The sequence below is a fragment of the Ochotona princeps genome, chromosome 1, assembly GCF_030435755.1.
Source record: "Ochotona princeps isolate mOchPri1 chromosome 1, mOchPri1.hap1, whole genome shotgun sequence".
NCBI classification, from domain to species: Eukaryota; Metazoa; Chordata; class Mammalia; order Lagomorpha; family Ochotonidae; genus Ochotona; species Ochotona princeps.
In genome coordinates, this window is record NC_080832.1 from 28,595,540 (window position 1) to 28,622,512 (window position 26,973).

The 26,973-nt window shown below is 43.3% G+C and overlaps 1 long non-coding RNA gene across 1 annotated transcript; it reads right to left on the reverse strand.

Annotated features, from left to right (window-relative positions):
• Window positions 1–971: 971 nt before the first annotated feature.
• LOC131481947 (uncharacterized) lies at window positions 972–26,959 on the reverse strand. Its single transcript, XR_009246661.1, has 3 exons — window positions 26,840–26,959; window positions 9,859–10,022; window positions 972–1,076 (listed from the first exon to the last, which is right to left on the reverse strand). It is a non-coding gene; the product is annotated as an uncharacterized LOC131481947 (long non-coding RNA).
• Window positions 26,960–26,973: the final 14 nt, after the last annotated feature.

Consider the following 26,973-nt stretch of genomic DNA (forward strand, 5'->3'; position numbering starts at 1 on the left):
GTAACAAAATACTCATGGAAGCTTCTGACGCTATTGGTTCTGTTAATGAGAGACTAATCGGAAGAACAGTCAAGGATGGGCTCAAGAAAAACAAAATTTATTGTAAATACAAGCACAATACTTGTCATTTATATTTCACATATTTCACATACTTAGTAATTGTCTAACTCAACTAGCATGTATATTTTGCTGAATCCGAATTTCATACCAGGGATATGTATTAGTTAATGGACACCTATAAGTTTCTGGATCTCATTTAAGAGTTTGCATTGTAAGTTGTAACTACCAAGAGTCAGTCAATGAGAAGTCAAAGTAGAAATTCAAAATCCTTTTGAGAGGTCCATGTTAAGGAGGGAAGCATCTAGGATTTGTAGAAGAACTTGCCTTCTGAGTTATACCTTTAATTTTTTGGCATTGAATACTTGTTTTTCCCAACTTTCAGCATTCCAGGGCAGTACTTTTCTTCTTTTTAAGATTTATTTATTTTTATTACGAAGTCAGATATACAGAGAGGAGAGACAGAGAGGAAGATCTTCTGTCCGTTGATTCACTCCCCAAGTGACTGCAACGGTCAAAGCCGGGAACCTGGAACCTCTTCCGGGTCTCCCACAAGGGTGCAGGGTGCCATAGCCTTGGGCCGTCCTCAACTGCTTTCCCAGGCCACAAGCAGGGAGCTGGATGGGAAGTGGAGCTGCCGGGATTAGAACCGGCGTCCATATGGGATCCCAGGACGTTCAAGGCGAGGACTTCAGCTGCTAGGCCTTGCCGCCAGGCCCCCAGGGCAGTACTTTTTATTATGCTAACATAACACTGAGTGCACTCCACAGTGGCAGGGGAAGAGGGGATCTTTTCCACAGCTGGTGATATAATTTGCCATACAGGATCTCCGATATACCCAATGGCTTGTATTTCAGCAAGGACCATGGAAATGGTCTCTGCCTGATTACAGCCTCTATCTTCTCCCTACCTGTATTGTTTCAGAAGTCATCCAAGATCAGGCTGGGGATGAACCGCCATGCTCCTCTCTTCATTCTTCAATCTTCCTGCTCAGGCATTTGCTCACCTAGTCCCTCCTCCTTAAGTTTAAGCAAACAAGTAAATGGACAAATAAGCAAACAACCAAAATAACAAGTGTATCAACCAATAAAAACTGCCTTTTCTTGAGCACAGGCTCCGTCCATACCTTCATGTTGTGGGTCTGGCACTTTTGTTTTCAATCCAGTATTTTGCCCCTCACAGAGATAAGGATTCTATACAGAAGCATAGTAATATGCACAGGTGTGGGAACAGGATCAATCTGACAGATGAAAGAGTGAATATATATACAAACATGAGTGTGGGCTGCCACACAGAGTTGGGGCACTGCACAGAGAATTTTTTTTTCATTTCATTTCATTTTATGACACAATTTCATAGGCTCTGGGATTCCCCCAACCCCTCCCCATGTCCTCCCCCCATGGTGGATTCCTCCACCTTGTTGCAGTATTACAGTTCAAATCCAGTCATGATTCTTTCATTGTAAGCATGTACCATGCACAGAACCCAGCATCTTATTGTCCAGACAAATTCAACAGTTTCTTGGGGAGACCATCTCTGGTCTGAAAGCAGAACTGGCAGAGTATCATCCCATCCAATGAAAAGCCACAACATAACATCAACAACAATTTACAACATCTTGAAGTTAATTGACATGGTATTGAGTGACCAATATGTTAGAAAATGGAAAGTTCTTAACCACATCCTGAGACTATTTCATTGACATTTCAATTTTAGTTTATGTACAACCGGCTGCTATACACCTTAAAATGGCTATAGGGTACTATTCAGCTGTCTCATGTCTATTTTCATGTTTGTATTTAGCAGTTTATAGTGTTGAAGCATAATTTTTACAGAACTTGGCCGATTTTAGGATAGTCCAAACTGGCTTATAACTAACAAGGCACATGTCAACAGCTGAGGCACAGAACAGTTTTAGGAGGGGTGTGCAGAGAAATCTTCAATACCTTATTGAGGAGTAACTAATCTTTATGTCCTACCTAGTAAGATATGTGTGAGTCCACGCTGACTGTTTCCTGTCTGGTTCTAAGCTTTTTTGTTGTTCTTCTATCTAATCTAATTTTTTTTGCTGTGGGGGGGGGAGGGCTCTGGAGCGACCCTGATGGTCATTGCAAGAGTGGGTGGGGATCCAAAGTTGGAACTAAGTAAGGACCAGAAAAAGTTTACTGTTCTCTGTTTCTGAGGACTGCTCAGGGCTCCCGGCTATTGCTCCGATGACATTAGATCCTGTGAGGAAGGATCTGGGCATCTTTCATCCCATGTGGGAGATCTGAAAAGGAGTGGATGACCTCAGAGTTCTCGGCCTACAGGGGCAGTCCAATTCCCCGTGGTCTCCTTGGCAGTTGGGATGCAGTCCTTGGTGCCCATAGTGATATTCCTTGGTGAGCATCCGGGTGTCTCCAGGGTAGGGATACAAGCTTCCTCTTGTCCTCTTACTCCACTTTGGGGTCCCCCCTGCTCTGTGCATATAACCTCCTGTTAATAGGTTGTCAGGATTGCTCTTGATTCCCCCTACACAGAGAAATATTTTGCAGGAATGGGTCAAAGGGGCAGTTAAAGGGAGAAGAAAAATCCTGCATAGGAGCCATTACCAAGGTCAGGGAGGGACAAGGGTCAAAAGCTGGCTCCCACCTGTCCCCAACCCTTTTTACAAGGTAGGTCGTGCCCTGGCAGTCATGAAGCCCCCTGGCAATGTTATGGTAACTCTACATGGAATTTATGGTTATCACAGTGCCTGGATAAGACATATGTACATCTGGGAAAGTGGGCATTTTTAGATGGACAGGTAAGCAGATAAAATTATACCAATCCTCTGCCTGTGGCACTGGCATCCCACATGAGCACAGTTTGAGCTCAGGCTGTTCCACTTCTGATCCAGCTCCCAGCTAATGGCCTAGGGAAACAGTGCAGGACAGCCCCTGCACCTACATGAGAGACCCAAAAAGAAGTTCCTAGCTCCCAGCTTTGGACTGGCTCAGCTCTGGCCATTGCAGCCATTTGGAGAGTGAACCTGCAGATGGAAATCTCTCTGTTTCTTACTCTCTTTCGTTTTGTGTCTCTTTCAAGTAAAACGAAATAAATCTTTGTGGGGGTTTTTTTTGTTTTTGTTTTTTTTAAGATTTTATTTATTTTATTACAAAGTCAGATATACAGAGCAGAGGAGAGACAGAGGAAGATTTTCTGTCCGATGATTCACTCCCCAAGTGAGCGCAACGGCCGTGCACACTGATCCGATGCCGGGAACAAGAACCTCCTCCAGATCTCCCACGCGGGTTCAGGGTCCCAAGGCATTGGGCCATCCTCGACCGCTTTCCCAGGCCACAAGCAGGGAGCTGGATGGGAAGTGGAGCTGCCGGGATTAGAACCGGCGCCCATATGGGATCCCGGGGCTTTCAAGGCGAGGACTTTAGCTGCTAGGCTACTGCGTCACCGGGCCCTGTTTTTTTAAAGATGTATTTATTCATTTTTATTAGAAAGTCAGGTTTACAGAGAGATGGAGAGACAGAGAGAAATATCGTTCATCACTGGATCACTCCCCAAGTGGCCGCAATGGGCAGAGCTGAGCTGAGTTGAAGTCAGGAGCCAGAAGGGAAGTGAGGCTACTGGGACACGAACTGGTGCCTATATGGGGTCCCAGTGTATGCAAGGTGAGAACTTCAGCCGCTAGGCTACTTTGCTGGACCCACTAAATAAATCTCTAAGAAAATTAACCTGCAGGACTATGGGATGTCAGCTCCCCTAGGCCTAACAAGCTGCCTGCTCATACTATATCACTTAGCTATTCCTAACCACAGTAGTAGGTTCAGTTCAGGGTCAAATCAGCCAGGCAGCAGCACCTCCTTCAGGTCTGAATTCTTCAGGAACCTTTTAGGCCTTGTGTGCCAGAGGACCTGAACCTCCCCTGTATGTATTCATTCAAGTCTTCTAGGTTCTGATAAGTCCCCTGTGTGGTAGCTGCTTCCTGGGGTTACTTATCTTGGTGTTACTTCAGTCTTCCCCCCAACTTTTTTTTTTTTTGCTTTCAGTTCCCAAACACCTGACTCATCTTTCACTCATTATATAGTAAGTGGGGCCTATTGATACACTTGCTGTAGAGTTTGTTTTCCTGACTGGCCTCTGGTGGTATCAGTGTGGGGTTGACAGAAGGCTAACTTTGGGGTTGCTGGAAAAATCAGGAGGCAAGAACCACTGTTGCTGCTAGGCTGCTGTTTTCGCTGAGACAGTGCTAAAGGAACAGGATGCCAACAGGAAGGAGCTGGACCTTTCTTCTGTGGCAGCCTTCTTGCCTCCCGCCAGTACCTTCCATTGGCTGAGCATGACGGATGACAAGGGAGAAATGTGCTTTGAGAAACAAAACACACTAAAACAAGATGGGTGTGAAGCTGAGATCTGAAACTGAGCGTGGACTCTAAACAGCAGGGAGCAAGTCAGAACACTCGTGTCATGATACTGTTATGTTTTTATCTTTGCTTTTAAAAATATTTTAGGGAGCAGGCATTTGGCATAGCGGGTAAACTACACTTTAGGACATTCGTCACCTAGTTTCAAGTGATCCCAGATGTGATGCCTGGGTTCGAGACCCGGTTCTGCTCCTCATTGCAGCTTCCTGCTAATGTACACTTTCAGGACCAGCACCTGATGGCCCAAGTGGTTTTATCCCTGCTGCATACTTGGGAAACAAAGATGGAGCTCCCCGCCCTTTGGCCTGACAGAAAGTTGGTGGGGGGCATCCGAGGAGTGAACCTGCAAATACATAAAGATAAAAAGATAATAAATAAATAAAGATAAAAATATGTTACTCTACTTATTTATTCCTTTATTATTTTTAAAGATTTATTTATCTATTTGAAAGGCAGAGTGACACAGAGCGGGAAAGACACAGACAAAGCGATCTTCCCTCTTCTAGTTCACTCCCCACTCAGCTATACCTGCTGGAGCTATGCTATGCTCAAAACAGGGGGCAAGAACTATAGCTGTCTCCCACGTGGGTGGCAGGGACCCAAGCACTTTAGGGGCTATCATCATGTTCTACTTTCTCATGCATGTGATCAAGCAGCTGAATCTGAAGTGAAAGTTGCAAGGGCTCAATAGCAGCACAGCAAGCAGCAGCTTAACTCCCTGTACCCCAGTGCCAATGCTGGCCCTACCTACTCAAGTAAGCACCCTTATTTTCTTTCTGAATACTGAGCTGCATCTAGTTATTTATTTGAAAGGTATTTTCTGAGCATCTACTTTACACCTAGGAATGTGTTCTCAAATCCCCAAAGACATTAACAAGTAATAGAATAAAATTATTGGATGTGTAAGTGGCCAGCTTATGGCTGATGTACATATCCGAGGTGAAGTGGAGACCTGAAGGAGGCAGAAGAGCTAAGCAGGTGATGGGAAGTGGAAGAGAGGGAGATGGAGGAATGCTACGAGGGAATTGGGAAGGGATCAAGACAGGGAAGAGTGAAGAGGAGTATTCTAGTATTCAGCAATGTGTTCTGTCCACTGTATTTTTCCCCATAAATTGTTTTCATATTCATTTTTCACTTCTGTGTCTCTGGTTTCCAATTAAAGTTTTCTTATTTAGTAAGTGTTCAATAAATGTATAAAAATGTACATAAATATGTGTTTTCTTTTTTCCCAAAATATTGAACCTGACAGATGCTCCTGGAGACCAAGATTTCTAATGGCACTCATATTTTTACATCTAGGCTTTGATTAGGAAACTCATTTTAAAGTCGGAAGATTGGCATAATGTGGTAGTCTAGTGGATAAAGTTCTAATCTTGCATGCACCAGGATCCCATATGGGCACCAGTTTGTACCCAGCTGCTCCACTGACCTCCCAGCTCCCTGTTTGTGGCCTGGGGAGACAGTAGAGGATGGCCCAGTCTTGGGCACCTGCAGCAGCAAGGGAGACCCAGAAGAAGCTTCTGGCTCCTGGCTTCGGATCATAGCTCAGCTCTGGACACTGTGGCCACTTGGGGAGTGAACCAGCGAATGGAAATACTTTCTCTCTGTCCTTCTCTCTGTTAATCTGACCTTCCAGTAAAAATAAATAAATCTTAAAAAAATTATTGAACACCCCCCCACAATGCTTCAGAAATTCTTTGGCTGCTGGGATTATCTGAAGTGCTCCTATTATTAACTGTGTATAATTCAAGTTGTGACATTTCTTCTGGACTTGGGGGAGAGGTGTGATATGATGTGATCTGTAGAATTGAAAACAAAACGGAATAAACATGGCTCATGGCTAACTGCAATACTTTTTGCTTTTGTAATCTCTGCTTTGCTTGTTTTGCTAAGAAGCTGTGTGAGCTTGCAGACCAAACGGCCTATGTGACCTTTAGCACTGATGGGCTCCAATTCTCATGGATCAAGGCCCAAGTCTGGTTATCTCACAGGTGCTTCCAAGTAACTAAGTAGGTGGTTACCTTAATTACTATACCAGAGAAAAGCCACCATGGGCTGTCCAGCCGAGATAGGAAGGGAATGTGTGCTTAGCTTGCAGGCTATTGTGGATTGCCCCCTTTCAAGCTATTGCAGACTGCACCTATAAAAACCCTGTCAATGTGCCACTGGGGGCCATGCTCTGGTAATGTGGAGTTGGGGGTGCAAGGCTGGGTGGCAGGGATTTTCTTAACTGTTAGCATAGCCGCTATATTTGGCTTCTGTAATTGTTGCTTGGCTTTGCTGTATAAAGAACAGGACCGATGCCATGATGGGCCGAAGGTCGGGAAGTAGCCCTGAGTCTCACTTCACTTCAAAGTTTCATTTTCCTCAGAGTAATGAAGTAGGCAGGGGGCAACGACCTTAGAGATGGGCCAATCAAGGACATCTGCACGTCCGCATGTGAAATGTGGTCTGCACTGGTACGGGTTGCACAGGAATATGGCCTATACCGGTACGAGCTATACGTGACCAAGATAAGGACTGCTTGCTGGAGACATGTTGTACGTGACTAGAAAGGAATAAAAACAGTCTGCAAGAGACAAACGGGCTCCTTGTCAAGACTCCACTGCGCTGGATGAGACATGGACTCTAGTTTGAGCTAGCAATAAAGTTTCTTTGCTTTTGCATTGTTACATGTGGAATCTGTCTGTGGTTTGGGGATCTTTTGGACATAACAGTAAGAGGTATCAGTCCCGGCTAGCCAGTCTGCCAACTGGATAACTGGTTGCCTTGTCTCTCATTTATAATACAACTTGGTTGTGACTGTCACTGGTAACATTTTGTTTTAGTGGTCCAGTTGATTCAACAGATTTTCCAACTTTTTTTTTTAAAGATTTTTTTTTTATTACTATTATTGGAAAGCCGGATATACAGAGAGGAGGAGAGAGGAAGATCTTCCATCTGATGTTTCACTCCCCAAGCGGGCTGCAATGGGCCGGTATGCGCCAATCCGATGCTGGGACCAGGAGCCTCTTCCAGGTCTCCCACGCGGGTGCAGGGTCCCAAAGCTTTGGGCCGTCCTCAACTGCTTTCCCAGGCCAAAAGCAGGGAGCTGGACGGGAAGTGGAGCTGCCAGGACTAGAACCGGCGCCGATATGGGATCCCGGGGCTTTCAAGGCGAGGACTTTAGCCACTAGGCTACGCCGCCGGGCCCGAGATTTTCCAACTTTTTTTTTAAAGATTTATTTATTGTTATTGGAAAGTTAGATTTACAGAGAGAAGGAGTGACAGAGAGAAATATCTTCTGTCTGCTGGTTTACTCCCCAAGTAGATGCAACGGCTGGAAATGAGCTGATTCAAAGCCAGGAACCTCCCATGAGTCTCCCTACAGGTGTAGGATCTCAGAGCTTTGGGCCATCTTCTACTGCTTCCCCAGGCCACAAGCAGGGAGCTGGATGGGAGGCAGAGCAGCTGGGACAAGAACCAGCATCCTTATGGGATTCCAGTAGATGCAAGGCATTGATTTAGCCACTAGACTACTGCACCCAACTTGGGGATTTAGAATTTCAACAGAGGAAATGAGAATTCCTCATGTTTCAGTTCTACCTGAAACACTTAACTATGAAATTTCAGTATTAATTGCACTGTACCCTAAACTGAAGCTAGAGGTCATTGCATTGAGTGTGATTAGTATTTTTATGTTCACATTCATTTGCCTAAAATTATCAGTTGTGAAACATTATTGTACAAATATAATAATAAGCCAGCATGTAAATCATTTGACAAGACTGGTAGTCTGATTTCTTTGCCAGAGTTAATGAAAGAATTCAGATGCGCATGAACAACAGAAACAAAAATACTAAAGAAAGTGTTTGGATAAATTTCTAACGTTTTAACTATATAGTTCGTAGTGGGAGGGAAGGAGAAAAGGAAAGATATGAAGACAGGCAGGCATGAAGGAAAGAAAGAGGAAATGAGGGATTAAATAAAATTGTAGGAGACCATGGTTTTGGACCAAGTTCCTGCCCTGGGCCCCAAGAAATCAGACTAAAAACCAAAAATGAAATCACAAAAGCTAAAGCTACACATCACCATGCTGAAATTAAACTGTTAATCTAAACTATCCAGAAATCAGGATTAAAGGGCTAACCGCTGAATTTCCTAATCAGGCATGTTCCACTTGGTCAATTAGCATAGTAATGGATTTCTATCCCTTCTGTCCTTAAACAGAAGTGACCTGAAGTAACCTGATGTTAACTAACTAATTAGGTTCTCATTGTTCCATCTCCCTGTCCTTGCCTTAGCAGAAAAGTGGGGAAAAGAAAGGAGAGACAGAAAAAAGAAAAATCTTCTACTGTTGGTTCACCCCACACACATCTGCAATAGCCAGGGCTGGATCTGTTCAAGAAGCTGGCAGAAGATGGCTGACTAAGCCACAACCCAAGCCCCAAGTGGGTGGCAGAGCCCAACCACTCAAGCTGTTCTTTCCCTGCCAGAGTGAGCACTGTTGGGAAGCTGGAGTCAGGAGCCGGAAGCAGGTGTCAACCAGGCACTCTGAATAGTGGACACAGGCATCTGAGCTGCTGAACCAAGCAGCTTGAAATTGATCCAGCAGCTCTTTGAGTGTCTACTTTCTTCAAGCCATTTTCTGTTTCTAAAATCAACGTTCTGCTCAGTTTATCTGAATGCTTATTCTGTCTTAGGGACTGAAAGGATCCCAGTCCTAGGATGGAAAACAAAGTGTTACCTTTAAACTGAACTGTAATTTTGTCTTTTGGTGGAATAAGGATGTGAGGAAGAAAGGAGGAAGGAGAGGTGGAAGGATAAGACAGAGAGAGAAGGAGGGAGGAAGAAATGGAAGGAAAAAAAACCTGTGATTTTCGCCACCAAGTATTGCAGTAAAGTCAAGGCAAAGGCCAAAATCAGGTGAGATAAAAGTAGTGAAGGGCAATAATTATCTATTACAAAGTAAGAATAGAAATGTTAATTTAGCATAATTAAAAAATAATTTAGGTATGAGGAATAATACAGTACCTGGTCTGAATATCAGATAATGTATTATATTCTTTGGTTTGACTATGCATGCATAGACTTGCTCTCTAAGGTAGGGAGGGACTTATTTAATTAATTAGAAAAATAGAGCTTTTGTGGGCTACACTTTCCACATATGTAACATATCCTACCTTGGAATTGTTTAATTAGACTTCAAAGGAATAATTTCTTATGTGAAATCAAGTATAGTTAAAATGTCCTAAGAAAGTATTAAAAAATAGATGAAAACAACTTTCACTTTCATTCATAGGTACTGAGTTGGGTCAGTGGCTTCTACAAGTAAAATCATGTGACATATCTATTCACAAATGATTAAATAATGTCTTCAGAGCAGCAAAGCAAGGGGGTGCTGGAGATGGGCAGAACGAACGTCATTTCTGCAAGAGGAATTTAAAGCTGGCCCTTTCTTTCCTCTGGAATACAACATGGTCTGTGATGTTTGAAACAAGACTGTTGTTTCCATCTCAACAGTTATACTTCAGATTTCACTTGAGAATGCGTCAGGATAACGTGTAAAAATCTGAAAAACAAGACCTGCCAAAGCAAATAAAAACGTTAAAATTTGCTAATTTTTCAGGCATGTCGACAGTTTGTTTCTTTGTACTCATGTCATGAAGTCTAAAAAACTTATTAGGCAACTTTTCGCCTGATACCTTTAAAAATGTTTCTCCTGTTCATTTTGTGGCTAATGTTTTCCTATTATCAAGACTTTGCATGCTTTTGACACCCACCCAGGCCCATCACATTATTTTTTTTTTTTTTGGTTGAGGTCTGAGTGACAAGTACATTGATACAAGTGAATCGTCCTTCTGCAGGCCTGTCTTGGCTATCAGATTGGGCTTTCAAGTAGATTTATACATTGAGAAAGTGCATCCGTTGAACAAGATTAGCCTTTGTGAGATATGACATTTATCCTAGCAATGGGTGATAGAATTTTACGCTTTAGACATGTGAACCAAGCTAGATAGTAAGCTGACATGTTGTTAAGGGGGTTCTTTTCTCCTTGGTTATCAGATTAAGTCACCAACGTGAGGCTGAAAGAGTGTTGTTGTGATGCTTGTTTGGAAAAGTGCCACGCTGCCACCCTTCTAGACTGCTAGGATTTTCCAAAAACTTTGCCAAGTTAGGGCTTGCCTTAAAAGAAAGAATTAAAAAAAACAAAAAAGAAAGAAAAACACATACACAAATCCCTGAGAACTTAGACTAAAGTGAACAAGCAAGTAGAAATGAACATTTTCTTGGGTTTCTAAGGTGAGACTAAAAAGCATTCTAAGCAGAACCATTTAAAATACAAGAAAAGCCAGAAAATTGCATCCTATCCATGTGATTTAATAAAGGATGCCAGATTGCTATATGTAGTAACAATCACTGTATTATTTCTTAATCATGATGTTTTATAAATCTATATTCAGAGCATAATAAAGACACAGAGTGTTATTTCTGGCAAAAATGCAATTTTTTGAGTTACGGATATGGTTTTGGGATCATTGGAAAACCTAAGAATTGAGGTCAGTGCAATGACTCAACTGGCTAATCGTCCACCTGTAAGCACTGGCATCTGATATGTGCGCCAGCTCATGTCTTGGTTGCTTTACTTCCCGTCCAGCTTCCTGCTTATAGCCTGAGAAATCAGTGGAGAACGGAACCCGTGCCCACATGGGAGTCAGAAATTCTTGGCTCCTGACTTTGAATCATCTCAGCTCTGACCGTTGTGGTCATTTGGGGAGTGAACCAGTAGATGGGAGATCTTTCTCTGTTTCTCCTCTCTGTAAATATGCCTTTCCAATAAAAACTAAGTAAATACATCTAAAAAAAAAAAAAAATCACACTGTGCCTCACAGTGCAAACAGTTCCAGATACGTTTCATTAACTTTTAAGTGAGTGACATGTGACTTCCCTCAACCAGTAGAGTATTCAGATTTCTAGAATAAAACCATTTGACTTGGAACATAACCCCAAAATGGGGGGTATTCACACCTTCCTCTTGAAATAACGTGTAATCTTTAAAAGGCATGGATGTCTGTGGGGCCCACATTTTATCTGCTTCCCCAAACAGGGGCTGACTAGCTGAGTGAAGGAGTGACACTGTACAAGAACATCCTGTGTAAACTCTGCTTATCTTTTGGAAAGTTGTTTCCTTCACTTGCACCCCAGCTCCTTACGTCTCCCTTTCTAATCATTTCTCCCAACCCTCGTTCTTCCCCTTCTGCTCCTAACACATGTCATTGGCATCAGCTACACAAACAGCCAGTAGCACACACCCTTGTGTTTTCCCATTTAAGTTGCTGTGATCTCAGTCATTGGATGCTCTTCTCTTCTAGGCCCAGGGCAAGTTCTGACAATCACTGACCTCCCTTCTCTTGGGGTCACATGTACTTTCTGATCTGTCCCCTTTCTCTTCCCATGAACCTGTTAACTTCCTGTTGTGTTTTGGATCAAAGGCTTAACCTTCACCCTGAAGGTCAAAATGCTGTGTTATGCCTGGCCAAATCTCTTCTCTGATCTTGTCTTTTCCTATTCCATACTATTTTTTCTGCTTAATGCACTATTCAAACCCTATTATTATACCAACACTGAATTTTCTTTCAGTCTCAGTTTTATGCTTGCAACATTTACTTGCCTTAGTGTACTGGTTAATTAAAAAGAAAATATCACAATCTAGAGTTCACGTAGGATTAAATGAACATCTCTTCCCTAACAACAACAACAAAAAAATGTTCTTTAAGTGCCGGAGTCCAGCTCCGGCCGAGGTTCGGAACTCGTGCGTGGCGCCGGCGCAAAGAGAGAATAAAGAAAACAATGGACCACTAAGATTCCATGATGATAGTGGACCCTGCAATAATGCCGTCCGCTTTATTTAAGCAGAATCAGTCAAACTCTGGCTCAGACTATCCACGTCATGGTCAAGTGGGTGTTTCTAAGGACAACCCTGCCACCTGCTTTACCCGAAAACAATAGAAGTTCCTGCTACAATTCTTATTCTACAACCTAATCTTGTATCACAAAGAAAAGGAGAACCTAAAGATTAAGGAAAGAATGAAACCCTAAACACAGGTCCCTTGATTAGCATAAGGTCAATGGGGACAGCCAAGACAGTATGAGTAATAGAAGGCCCTTTTGTAAGACATTATTATTGACATTAACCTCCAAGCTCACATTGTGTAAAAAGCCAGTTTCACAGTAGCAAAAATGCCTGGATGGATTAGAATTCTTCCGCAGGGTGGTCCGGTATCCATGCAAAGGAAGGTGGAGCTGCATCCAGGTGGCTGTAGATATCCACCGGGCCCTGCCTCAGCGGAAAGTTCCCTGTGGCCCTGCCTACAATGGAACAATGTCTTCACACCCTCGTGTCCCCCACATCCACTGCACGGACCCCAACATTTAAGTTTTTTCAACAGGTTGTTTCCCATCCTAAGAAATTCGTTGTTTTCGAAAACATTCAATTACGTTGCTGAAGCACCTTGGTTACTTCTGCGCCTGATTCAGCAGGAAGTCTTCTCTTTATAACACCCACACTTAGAGAGCAACACACAATAGAATGATCCCATCACCTACAGCACCGTTCTTCAAGCCTTTGATGATAGCAGATCCTGGCTTCCTTTGGTCTTTCATCCACAGAATATTCACTCCAAGGCATGTGGTCACTGTTTTCTATAATACAGCATCTTGCTCCTTAGTCTTTGTGTACTCTGTAATTACGAGTCCCTTCCTTACCTGTCTTATGTTTGAACTGACATAAAAATACCAGAAACAAGGTGGCTTAGAAAACACACATTTATTTCCTGCAGTCTAATACCAAGGTGTTAGCAGATTCAGTGTCTGGTGAGGGCACACTTCGTGCTCATGCACAGCCATGTTCCCATCTTCATCAACATCCTTAGAAAGGAGAAAGAGGCCTGTGGCGCTCTCCAGAGTCTTTTTATAAGGTTGCTAATCCTCTGAAGAAAGGCTCTATGCTTGTGATTTGATTGCATTGCAGAGTCTCCCTTTCAATACCATCACATTGGTGCCTTCAATTTCAGCATAAGAATTTTGAAGGAAGATTGGCAGCAATTCAGAACTGTTGTACTATCAAAACCACTTGAGCAGTGCCCTCGGAGCGTGTACCACATCGGGGATCCTGGGATGGGTGGGAGGCTGGGTGGGGCTTCTCCTTTTATCTCCCCCCTTCGCCTGGATACAGAAAAAAAAAAAAAGAGAGAGAGAGAGAATGTGGAAACAATGGTCTTACCCACTTTCCTATAGCCCTTGACCCTTTGTGCATTAATCAACTCTATAAAGATCATCAAATCTTTATAATCTTTATAAAGTAATAATAATCAAAAAACAAAAATAATAAGTAAACAAAATACAAAAAAAGAGTTTTGAAGGAATATAATAAACATTCAGTCCCCAACATTTCCTTCTAATAGCTTCCCAGTAATCATCTCAATACTAGTTAGTTAGTTAACATAACTTTTATGTTCTGTCTGAAGTCCAAAATTGCACATATTCCATTTAAAAACTTTAGGAACAGGGCAATAGTGTCCTTTATACTTTATTTATATAACATTTTTAAAATTTTTAAATTTTATTTTTAATATTGTTAACATATTTGAGGGGGATGCATGCCTATGTGTGCCTCCAGTTCTTCCTTTCATCCTCTGATGAGGCACTTGATGTTCTCTGCTGGCATAGATGAGCTGGCTGTCATGTCCCCCAGGTGCATCTGTGCATGCTGTCCACTGCCAAGCATCAGCAACTGATGAGGCTTAGTCCTGATGCATGCACTCCAACGTCGGACCACATGTACTTGTGACTCTCCCTGTGGCTGGAGTTTGAATCCAGCAATCCAGTTGATGAGCCCCACAAGAAACCTCACCTGTAGTACCCTCAGACTTGAATCTTTTGTGCACCAGCCAGTGCAGGGTCCAGTTTGGTCTGTCACCTGCACCAACCAGTGCACATAGTGATGGATGCAGCTGCCTGGTCAGTTCCACTGCAGCCCCATCTTTCACATGAACCAACGGGTGCTGTGGCCTAGCCCTGCCACAGGCCCAGTTCTCACAGACCAGTGGTGCCATGGCCTAACAGGGCAACCCCCACTAGCCTTCAGCAGCCCCACCCTAGCCTCAGATTTTGTGTATGCTGTCATGAGCTGCAACCTAGCCAGGCTCATCCATATCCTATCCCGCTCTCATTAACACCCATGGGTGTTACACTTTAGCTCAGCCTAACCAGCCCCAGATTCAGCCCACATGTATATCAACAGCTGCTGCAGCTTGCCTGGCCTGCTGCCAGCCCTGGCTCTCATGCTCACCAGCAGGAAATGTGGCCTAGTAGTTTCCCAAGTTCTCCTACCAAGTCTGCTCCCAGCCTGGATCTTGCACTTGCCAAGAGGTATTGTGGACCGTACCGGCACTCACTGGCAGGCACGGTGGCCTAGCCGAACAGGCTTGCATCCATTCTGGCTCTTGTCAGTGGGTGCTACAGTATGGTACAGCCTGGCCCAATTCCATATCCTGCTGTCATGTGAACTGGCGGGGGCCACGGTCTGGGTCAGCCCATCCCACACCCATTCTGGCTCTCACAAGTGCCAGCAAGTTCTGGGGCCTAGCCCTGTCTAACACACTTCCAGACCCTGCCCATGTGCCTGTAGATGGGTACTACAGCCTTGCCCAGGCTGTTCTGCCCCTAGCCCTGGTTCTTGTGCACACCAGTGAGAGCTGCAGCCTTGCAGGATAGTTCCCTGAGTTCTTCTGCCAGGCCTATCCCCATCTCAGACATTGCGCATGCCAGTGTATGTCATGGTTCTGTTTGGCATGGTCTGTCCTCAGTCCTGGCCTTTGTATGTACTGCTGGATGATGCAGCCTGACCATGCCCAGCTTCCTCCCAGCCTGGGCAACTGTGTTGGTGAATTCTACGGTTGACCTGTCACTACCTCCAGTTCTTGTGCAAACTTGCAGGTGCTGCAGTCTGACCAAGGTGAGCCACCTAGTCCTCCACAGAATCTGCCCCCAGATCTGGCCATGTTCAGGTTGGTGCTGCAGCTCAGCCTCACATGACCCACCCTTGTTCCTATACTTGGAGGCATGTACTACAGCCTAGCCCAGCCAGGCATGAACCCCCATCCTCACCCCCAGCCTTCACATCCCCAGATTGGTGACAGGTGACACCATTTAACTCAGTCCAGGTCTCCCAGCATGGACAGATGACTTGGCCTAATCCAGGCACGCCCTCTGGTTTCTCCCTTCAAAACCACCCCTTCTCAGCTCCCTCGCCTCGCTGTGAGTGCAGTGGCCTGGTCTATGGAAGCCCCCAGAAGTTGTTTCTCCCCTGTCAAACATGCTCTCAGTGGCCCCCACTCCAACAAGTCCCAACTCCCTTCCCTTGATAATCTGCAGTTTTCCTGCCTCTTGGCAGTGCCTAGCCTTCCTTGGAGCCTAGGTGGTATGTCCAGCCCAGCATCCCCTGCCTTCACTGTGCTATAATGTACAGCAGTGTGCAGAGTTCCCCACTTACCTTTTAAAAATTGTCTTAAAAATGGGCAATTACACGTCCACTCATACAGTTAACAACACAGATTTGGCATTAACCAGGTCCAGAATGCCTGCCAGCTATTGGCTGCTTTTCTCCCAACAGTGTACATTTTTATAGCATATTAAAAGACATGAAGTGGACAGAACTTTCAGTTCCAAAATAATTATCAAGATACATATCAAGATAAGAGATACTTCAAACAGCTTTCCCTAAATGGAATTCAGTAACTGCAATAAAGTATATTATCTGCTGCAATCTATAAGGATTTCTTATGTTTGAAAGATGAGGTGATGCGGCCGGCACTGTAGCATAGCTAGTTAAGATGCACCTTGCGACACCAGCATCTCATATGGATGACAATTCAAGTTTCACTTGCTTCACTTCCTATACAGCTCCATGTTTATGTGCCTAGGAAAGCAGTAAAAGATAGCCCAAGTGTTTTGGTCCCTGTCATGTTATGGGAAACTCAGATGAAGTTCCTTGCTCCTTGTATCAGCCTGGCCTGGTCTTCATCATTGTGGCCACCTGGGGAATGGATCAGAAAATGGAAGATCTCTCTGTCTTTCCCTCTCTCCCCATACCTTTGGCTTTCAAATTAAACAAGTGATTCTTGAAAAAATTAAAATAATCATTACGGAGAAAATTCTGTTTATTAGTATTGATTAGAACTAGTCTAGTGATAGAGCGAGTTACATCCTGTTAATGTTCTGCCTTCTTTCTCAATCAAAACAGAATATGAAGAACAGTTCTTGGTAAGTCTAAATCAATTATTAGTTCAATTGAAGTGTAGTAATAGTGTACTTTGTTTTAAAGAAAAATCATAAATGGCTCACATTGACATTACTAAGGAAGAGGACTTTCATCAAAAGTTTCATTGTTCAACTGTGGTTTTTGAAAAAGACATAAACTATTAATAAAGTATTTATTCCTTAAAACTTTTAGGCAATCACCATGTTGAGTGACAGGTAAAAGAGTGGGGACTACAGAATTTCATAACATTACTTTTCCAGTTAAAGAATCAAATCCTTTCTACACTAGTCTTCCTGAATCATTTTAGTATAAAATTTCCATGTAATGGAATAAGAAGATCTTTTGTAATAAATTATCCGTGGTATAGCTAGAAGGCAGTTCTCATAATTGTAGCTAGTGACAAAAAAAAAAAAAAAGAAAGTTCACTTAAGGCCTACTTTCTATACTTTTATTCTTTGTCATATCAATGACTGTGATCAGTAGCATGAGAAGTTAGTGGTGACAGGTGTAGGTATCAACATTTAAGAAATCTGCTTTGATACTTGCACCCATATCAAATTGCCTAAGTTTGGGTGCCAGCTCTGCTTCCAAGTCCAGTTTCCTGCTGATGTGCACTCTGAGAGCCAGTAGTGATAGCTCAAGAACTTGGGTCCCTCTCACCATGTGGGAGACCTGGATTGAATTCCCATTCCCTTCCTTTGGGCCCGCCCAGCCTCACCTACTGCAGGCCTTTGGGAGGATGAACTAGCAAATGGTAGAACTGTGTCTGTCACTTTGCCTTTCAAATAAATAACAAAGGAGCAAATAAAATTAGAAAAAGATGCAAATTTTGTGTTTGTTCATTAATCTGCAGAGTGCATAGGATGAGTGAGGGCTGTTTTTGTGGCACATGGCATTAACTGGGACATGAGAGGCTGGGCCCTGAGATGTCTGGCTACAGACGCAGGCTGTCTTCTGGAACCTCAGTGAGGGCACTGTTGGAACATCTACAGGTGGCCTTGTCCTCCTGGCTCTATGATGGCTGGTTCTGAGATGAGCATCTTAAGAAGCTGTATCATTTTTTCGTGGCTAGCCTTAGCAGGCACATGATAATGTTGCTTTAGGTAGAGGATCTTTCTGTCCTTCCTTCTCTCTGTATATCTGACTTGCCAATAAAAATAAGCAAATTGAAAAAAAGAAGAAGAAAAATATGTTAACCTCTCTAAAAAATTGCAAATGCAACTCAAAAAGTCTGTGGTCCAACACTAGAGTAGCACTACGATGCGACTGGCACACACCCTAACCTCCGAGATGAGCAACTCCTGCAACACTTTAAACACAGATTCGGGTGAGGAGCAAAAAGGCTTCCCTTTCACTTTCCAAACTTTTCTTAGGAAAATCCAGTAGGGAGCACCTTAAAATGGCTGGCATGGTTTTGATTTGGGCTATTTTCTCTTCTCAGAGTTCCCCAGATGCAGGCTCCTGAACAATATGTTGACACGCTCCCATCTTCCACCTTTTCAGAGAAACCAGAGCATAAGGCGGAAGTACTCGTTCCACAGTTCATTCCGCTCAATGACTTCTAATGAGAACATGTTTTACCTCGACAAACTCTGCCCTTCATGTTTATGCCTTCTTGTGTTTAAAAATGATTTGCATTTTTTTCTGTGCTTTGAATTTTCCCTTGGGATTTAAAAATGCTTCTCTCTGGGATTTGTCACTGATAATCCCTAAGTGGTTTGGAGTGTTTTACGCTGAAGATACAACTCTTTCTTTCCTGAGAGCGAAGACACACATGTGTCCCTAAGTTGCACTAGAAATGCTCAGGTTGACACCCAGGAATGCTTCACTTGTAGATCCTAGAATTACTTCTGTCTCCTGGAACAAACCTGGACTCAGAAAATAAGAACTTTGCCTTTTCACCAAAGCATTTCCATGCAACTTCATTTCTTGAAGAAGTCTATGTTCAAAAAGTGCAGTTCTCTTCAACTTGGGTGGGGCAATTAGTTCAAATATTTTCAGAAGACTCTGAGAAGATTCTGAGCTGTGCTCTGATTTGTTGGGCAGAACCTGGAGAGGCTGAAAGTCTCCCACGTGCCACAGTGTATGCTCCGGTGTTGAGGGTGGTGTAGTGCCTGGGCAGGGCATGGGAGCAGCCATGGAGGGCAGGCTCACTGAGTATCACATGATGTTACCCAGAGCCGAGAAAACACAGGCCAATCATGGGCAAGAAAGTGCTGCTGGCTCAAGAGCTCTGTCATCACAATGGGGGCCTTGTGTTTCGAGGCAGTGTACACAATTCAAGAACATTCTTGCCTAGGCACCAAATGACGCTCACCTCATCTCACAGCAGTGAAGGAGCAGATGGGGTCTGGCACCTCGTATGATGGTCAATGGGACTGTAGGAAAACAGCAATGCACTATGTGTGAGGCTGCTGCTCTGGGGCTTCTGAAAATCCAACTATTCAAAGGTTCAGAACTGTCCCAGAGGGTTCAAAGCTTCCATTTCCTCCTTCAGAGTGTTCACTGAGGTGCTGAGACGAGAAGTAACTGGAAGACTAGGCAACTAATCACTGGCCAGGCAGCACTTTTTTTTTCCCATTTTATTTTTCCTATATCTGGGGTGAAGGGGGAGGTAAAGGGAGAAGCCCCACCCAGTCTCCCACCCATCCCAGGTCCCTGATGTGGGGCACGCTCCGAGGGTCCTGCTCAAGGGTTTTGATAGTTCAACAGCTCTGAATTACTCTGGCAGCACTTTTCATCCAAGTGACTTGCAGCCGCTACAGCGACTGCCGCTGCGTCAGACACCTCTGCTTCTCTGTCTCCAAGTTTCAAAAGACACAGTAGTTTCTTAATGCATCCAGGTTTCTTAGGTGATGGAAACTCTGTCTTTAAATTTGCTGATTGTGTGATAGCTTTATGAGTCTTAAAATAAAGAATAAAAAGCCCAAGAATAACTTCCTGTCCAAAGAATGCTCCTGTCCATTAGAAGTCACTCCCCTTTTCTCTCCAGCCTCCCCAGCTATTGGTCTCCATGAATCTCCTTTCTCTCTGCACCTGTGCTGGACGTTACATACGCATGGGCTTGTGCAATGTGTGGCTTTGTATGACTAGTTCCTTTCATTTGTCTTAGTACTTCCAAGGTTCACAGGATGTGGGATGTTAGTGGGGCTCTTAGGAGCAATAAAGAGGGCATGAAGGTAAAAGCCTCTGGATAGGAAGCATAGCAGATGCTGATACCCTAGGGGCAGAAAGAACAAGGCTGGACTTGAAATCATCAGAGTAGGAGCTGTGGCACTCCATGCCTTGGGCCAGGTAATACGGGGTGACAGGTGAGCTGGGAAACCAAGTAGTGATGAAATCACAACAAAACTTTTGTGTCTTTCTTAGGAGTGGGACCTATTTTGAAAGTGATGCAGTTCCATTGAAAGATTTTTAAACTGGAGGATTAATTATTACTACAGCATTTAGGACACCATGAACTTTTGAAAAAGAGAATCCTGTTAAGAACTCCTAAAATGCCTTTATGACTGCATTGCACGATTATGTGCTTGACAGCAGAGAGGATTGGGGGTTGAAAGACCTACCTTTGCAGGAGCAAGGATTCTGCCTGGTGAAGTTGTTTTACTGGGATTCCCCATTCAAGTAGTTCATGTTTCAGTGTAGAACACGTTGATTTTCATTTTGATCTTGTAAGGCAAGACTCTGTTTGAAGAAGTTCATGACCCCACCACTACTTTCCCGAGGTTTTGATACGTTCAGCGTTAAGCTCCATAATACAACACAGAAGTTAAACATCACCCATCGAGCCTTCTTTGAAGATCTGCCTCAGCTTTCCTGAATGGCCGCTTGTTTGTTTAATTGTGCTGTCAGCACTTATGTCAAACACAGAACTCTGGACGGCCTTAAGTCCTTTGCAGAAAAGCCATCCTGTTCACAGGATCTTGCCAATTTTCACTTGGCTAGGATTCTTTCTTGAGAGAAAGAGAGAGAGAGAGAGGGAGAGAGAGAGAGAGAAGAAGGAAGAAAAGGAAAGGAAGCAAAGAATGAAGGAAAGGAAGGAAGGAAAGAAGGAAGGAAGAAAGGAAAAGTAAATTATAGCAATACTTCAGAAGATTAGCAAACAAATAAGGTGAAATGTTTACAGATTTTACAGATATCTACTAATGGTATTTTAAAGCTGTACTTATTTTTTAAAGACAGAAACAGAGAGAGAATGGGAGAGAGAGAGAATGTTTCATCTGCTAGTTCACTCTCCAAATAACTGCAGCAGCCAGGAATGGGCCAGACTGAAGCCAGAAGCCCAGAACTCCCTTTAGGCTTTCAACACATGGGACAGAGACCCAAGCAATGAGCTAACATCTGCTGCTTCCCAACCTGTGCATTATCAAGAACACCAATCTTGATAGCGAAGTGTGGACTTGAATCAGGTACTCCAACATGGGGTGTGGCTGTCCCAAGCAACGACTTAAGCACTGTGTTTCTCAGCCATGGCATAATGTAGTTTGTAGTGTCACACTGGTCCTCTAGATTTGTCCAGCAGCCAGAGATTATGTCTATAGGAAGGTTTTCCTATGGATACCCATGGAAGTCTTTGTAGTGACCAAAATTGGAAGTGGTTTAAATAGTTGTAAAGGATCAGTGAAAAATGGCCTGGTGTGATGACAGACTGACTGAACTCTTGCCTTGCATGTGCAGGATCAGATATGGGTGCTGGTTTGTGTTCCAGCTGCTTCACTTCCCATCCAGCTTCCTTCTTGTGGCCTGGGAAAGCAGCTGAGGATGACCCAAAGCCTTGGGATCCTGCACTTCACAAGGGAGACTCGGAGGAAGCTCCTGACTCCTGGCTTTGAATCAGCTCAGATCTGGCCATTGGAGCCACTTAGGGAGTAAACCAGCAGATAGAGGATATTTCTCTCTGTCTTTCTCTCTGTAAATCTACCTTTCCAATAAAATAAATAAATCATACATATATATATAATGATCAGTTGAAAAACCAAGTTGTGACATATTGGTAAGATGCAATTCTCCTTTGTCATAAAAACAAATGGACTACTTACTCAGAGTTACCCGGATGAATCTCAAAATAATTATGTTGAATGAATGAAAATAAATTTTTACTTTTTAGAAAAAAATTTAATTAAAAAAAATTTTTTAAAGCAGATTTAAAGACTGAAGGAGAAACAGCTAGAGATCTCTCATTCACTGTTTCATTCCCCAGAAGGCCACAATGATCAAAGCTGAGCTGATCTGAAGCTGGGAGCCAGGTGTTTCCCCTGGGTCTCAAGGCTTTGGGCCATCCTATGTCACCTTCCCAGGTTATAAGCACGGTGCTAGGTTGGAAGTGGAGCAGCCGGGACTTGAACCAGCACCCATACAGGATGCTAGACGCAGGATTTGCCCGTTATGCCATTGTGCTGCTTTCTGAAAATACATTTTTAAAAAGAATCTGTACTTGTTGATCTCATCTATATCTATAGTTTTAGAAAATATGAATGAATGAATCTATGGTGATAGAAGGTGATTTGTTGGTGCCAGGCACCATACGAAGAAAGCAGGAAGGGGGCAGGGAGGATACCTGGAGAGTTCGGGAGTTTATGTTGTTTTTATAAAGGTATTTGAGGAAACCCAGGGCAATCTGGATCTACTTATTATCTTGATTGGGTTGATGGTTTCACTGAAGCAAATGTAAGTCAAAACACATCACATTGTACCCTTTAAATATGTGCAGTTTAATGTTTTCACTAATGTAGTCATGATATTTCTTTTTTTTGAAAAGAAATAGAAGTAAAACATTTATTAAGAATGCAATCATTTCCAAGAAATTATCCGATTTTTTTTTTTTGCCTGTTTGAAATCTGATTGTGCTACTTTCTTTTTTTTTTTTATTGATTGCATTGCATTATGTGACACAGTTTTATAGGCACTGGGGTTCCCCCCGCCCCCTCCCCCAGGTGGATTCCTCCATCTTGTTGCATTACCACAGTTCAAATTCGGTTGAAATTCTTTCATTGCAAGCATCTACCAAGCATAAAGTCCAGCATCTTATTGTCCAGATAAGCTCAACGGTTTCTTGGGGAGACCATCTCTGGTCTGAAGGTAGAGCCGGCAGAGTATCATCCTGATCAATTAAAAGCCCCAACGTAACATCAGCAACGATTTATAATGTTATGGAGTTAATTGACATGGTATTAAGTAACCAGTATGTTAAAAGAGGAAAAAAAAAGAATGCAAGTTCTGAACCACATGCTGTGACTTCTACATTGACATTTCAATTATTAGTTTATATACAACCGGGTTCTATACACCTTAAAATGGCTATAGATTGCTATTCAGCTGTCTCATGTCTATTTTAATTTTAGTATTTAGCAGTTTATAGCATTGAAGCATGATTTTGCTGAACCTGGCTGTTTTTTGGGTAGTCTAACTCTGTAACTCTAACAAAACATATGTCAACAGTTTAGGTGAACAGTTTTAGGAGGGGTGTGCAGAGAAATCCCAAACCCCTGTGAGGAGTAACTAAACTTTGTGTCCCACCCCGCGAGTTATAAGTGCATCCACACTGACTGTTTCCTGTCTGTTTCTAAGCTTTCCTTGTTGTTCTCTGCCTATCTATTCTAGTTTTTGTTTGTTTTGAGGGGTTTCTGGAGTGATCCTGATGGTCATTACGAGAGAGGGTGGGGACCCAAAGTCAGAAGTAGTCATGATATTTCTATTTACAATCTTCACTACTGAAGATAAAAGTTAATTATTTATATAGTTATTTATGGCCTTTCATTAACTCTTTCACTGCAAGAGACATTCCACTATATTCCTCTTTTTTAATTCATTTAGCAATCATTCGAAGAGTTAAGCAAGAAGGGAGCAAAGCTGGAGAAACAAAGATAATTTTTTCTAACTAATGAGATAGAGAACTAAGGTTTATTATGTAGTCATTATAGAACAGCTGTTATAATTAGATCAATGTTATCAGTCCGTATGTTTTGCACAAAATAGTGCAAAATTGCACAAAATGGTGTCTCGTGGGTAGGCCCATGACGAGGTCTTTAGGTCATTGGGGCGCACCCTCAGAAGGCAGTTCTTGTAGGAGGCTTGGTTATAAAAGCTCTCTCTATGTTTCCTTGCTGGCCATGTGACTTTCTGTTTTGTTCTATAATCCACTGGTGCCCTTGACAGACCCTGCACCAGAACAATGGCGTGGCCTGATCAATGGCGTGGCCTGATCAGCTTCCAAAACCATGAGACTCATTTAAACTTCCTTCTTCCTAACCAGCTTCTCTCAGGTGTTCTGCTAACAGCATAGTTACATTCTAGTAAAGTAACAAAAGGCTGACGAATAGGCTAGCCCCACTGCTCAAGAAGCCTTGGAGGCTTTTAAGAGCCTGCATTAGCTGTGACACAGGGACAGCTCATGGACTAGCACATAGGCAGAAGTCTTCATTGTTCCTGCAGTCCTTAATGTGCGAGGTCAGTTCATAACACAGTCACTTTGCACGGCAGGTTCTGTAGAAGTCTGTAATATAACGACAGTGGGTTAGAAGCTGCCTTTTATAAGCACCTACCATGGTGTGTGCTAAATTTTCTTACATGGGTAAATTTTCTTTTTTCTTTTTTTTAAAAGATGTATTTATTTTATTGGAAAGGTGGATATACAGACAGGAAGAGAGACAGAGAGGAAGATCTTCCATCTGATGGTTCACTCCTTAAGTGGCTGCAATGGTTGGAGCTGAGCCAATCCGAAGCCAGGAGCCAGGAGTTTCTTTTGGGTCTCCCACACGGGTGCAGGGTCCCAAAGCTATGGGCTATCCTCAACTGCATTCCCAGGCCACAGGCAGGGAGCTAGTTGGGAAGCTGGGCCACTGGGACTAGAACTGGTGCTCATATGGGATCCTGGCATGTTCAAGGCGAGGACTTTAGCTATACTATCATGCCAGGGCCTGCCTTTCTCCTTTCTTTCTTTCTTTCTTTCTTTCTTTCTTTCTTTCTTTCTTTCTTTCTTTCTCTCTCTCTCTCTCTCTCTCTCTCTCTCTCTCTCTCTCTCGATTTATTTATTTTTATTGGAAAGTCAAGAGAAGGAGAGATAAATCTTCCATCCACTGGTTCACTCACCATGTGGCCGCAATGGATGGAGCTGAGCCAGATGTCAGGAGTCTCCTCCATGTCTTTTACTTGGGTACAGGGTCCCAAGGCTTTGGACCATCCTCTACTGCTTTTCCAGGCCACAAGTAGGGAGCTGGATGGGAAGCAGAACAGCTGGGATACAAACAGGCACCCATACAGGATCCCAGTGCATGCAAGGCGAGGACCTTAGCCACTTGGATATTGTGTAGGGTCCTATGGATAAATTTTCATTCATAGCTCCACGATTTAGTATTGCTATCTCTGATGTATATATCTATATATCTATATATATATATGAAACAGGTAGCAATATAACAAGTGTATAAAAGTGTAAAATGAAAGGAGTGGGCATTGTGGCATAGTGGGTTAAGCTACTACTTGTGAACCCTGCATCTCATATGGGAGTGCAGGTTTGAATTCTAGCTAGCCCATTTCCAATCCTGCTTTTGGGAAGGCAGCAGATGATGAACCAAGTACTTGGGCCTCTGGTACCCATATGGGAGACTGAGCTTCTAGCTCAGACTGGCCCAGTGCTCTCTACTGCCACACTGGGGGCGTGAGCCAGCATTTGGAAGATCTCTTGTTCTCTGTCTCCCTCTCACTTTCACGTTCAAATATGTAGATCAATCTTTATAGAGCAACTGAGCTACAGAATAATGGCAATTGGGCCCAGCACAATAGCCTAGTGGCTAAATCTTCACCTTGCAACTGCAGGGATCCTATATGGTTGCCAGTTGCTCCCATGTGTCCTAGCTGCTCCACTTTCCATCTAGCTCCCTTCTTGTGGCCTGGAAAAGTAGTAGAGGATGGTCCAAGGCCTTGGGACCCTGTACCCCACACGGGAGACATCCTGGCTCCTGGCTTCTGATCGGCTCAGCTCTGGCCATTGCAGCCACTTGGGGAGTGAACCAGCAGATGGAAGATCTTTCTGTCTCTGCTTCTTTCTGTAAAGCTCTCTTTCTAATACAATAATCCTAAAAAACAAAAAGAAAAAGAAAGTTGACAACCACACTTCTGTATAAAATGTTGTCTTAGATCTACAGTAAATAGCTGTTGGGGTGAAGAACAGCCACTTGGTAGCCTGTCACATTCAAATGTCTTCATAAACTATATTAGAGGACACTTACAAAATACTTGTATGGTGTTTTATCTTTATTGGTATTTCGTCTTCTGTCGAGGGTAACAGAAGGCTGGGCAAGCTTTGCCTTCCCTTCCAGAATCTGACACTGGTCTTTGATGTGATCACCATTTCAAAATCACAAACTGAACCTGGAAGTGGTTTGTTCTGCATGGTAATGAGTTCAGTTTTTTTACATAAGCACGCCTGACTCCAGGATCTAAGAAAGCTCATTAATAGCAGGTTCCGATGCATGCACCCACAAGCTCGTCACCACCACCTAAGGCCAGTGCTATATTTAAAAAGCTACATTTAATAGTCAGCCTCGTACGCGTGGTCATGTGTTCAAGAAAACTCAATGAAAATGTTTATGATGCTGATGAGGAGTAGTTTATACACCAAGTAGCTGTTTGCTAAAGGTGTTAGTAGTGCAGGATCCAGCTGCTAGTTGAAGCCATCAATTATGCAAAAGTAGGATGAGCTGGTGTCCTCAGATTCTCAATGAAATCATAAAAGACGGGGACAATACAAATAGTGAATGAATCAAAGGTTTCAAAAGAAAATTTGTACCAAAATAAGCTGAGAGTTTAATTCCACTTTTCGCGGTACTCTCACACGCCTGTTGAAAATTTTCGTCTTATTCCTCCTCTAAAACTTGGATTGATTCTCAGACCAAACTCATCTAAGTTTGTTGAATGCATGTTATGCGGCTGATTAACGAGGCTTCAAAGGTGAACGCTCGTAAAACAAGGTCCACGTTGTAACTCAGCACACTGTCAGTTTTTCGGTAGTTTTATCAAAAGCCAAATTTGGAAAATAATTGTCAACTCGTTGCCCGAAGTGTTTTGTTCTCGCAAAGCTTACCTCACAGGCATTCTCTTGGAACACCCGTCAATCAAACCTCTTGTAGGCGGGGCCGAAGGGAAACGTACTCTCCTACCCTCCTTCTCCGGTTCGTGACTGCGCATGCCTCCTCGGAGGTGGGGGAGCGGACTATG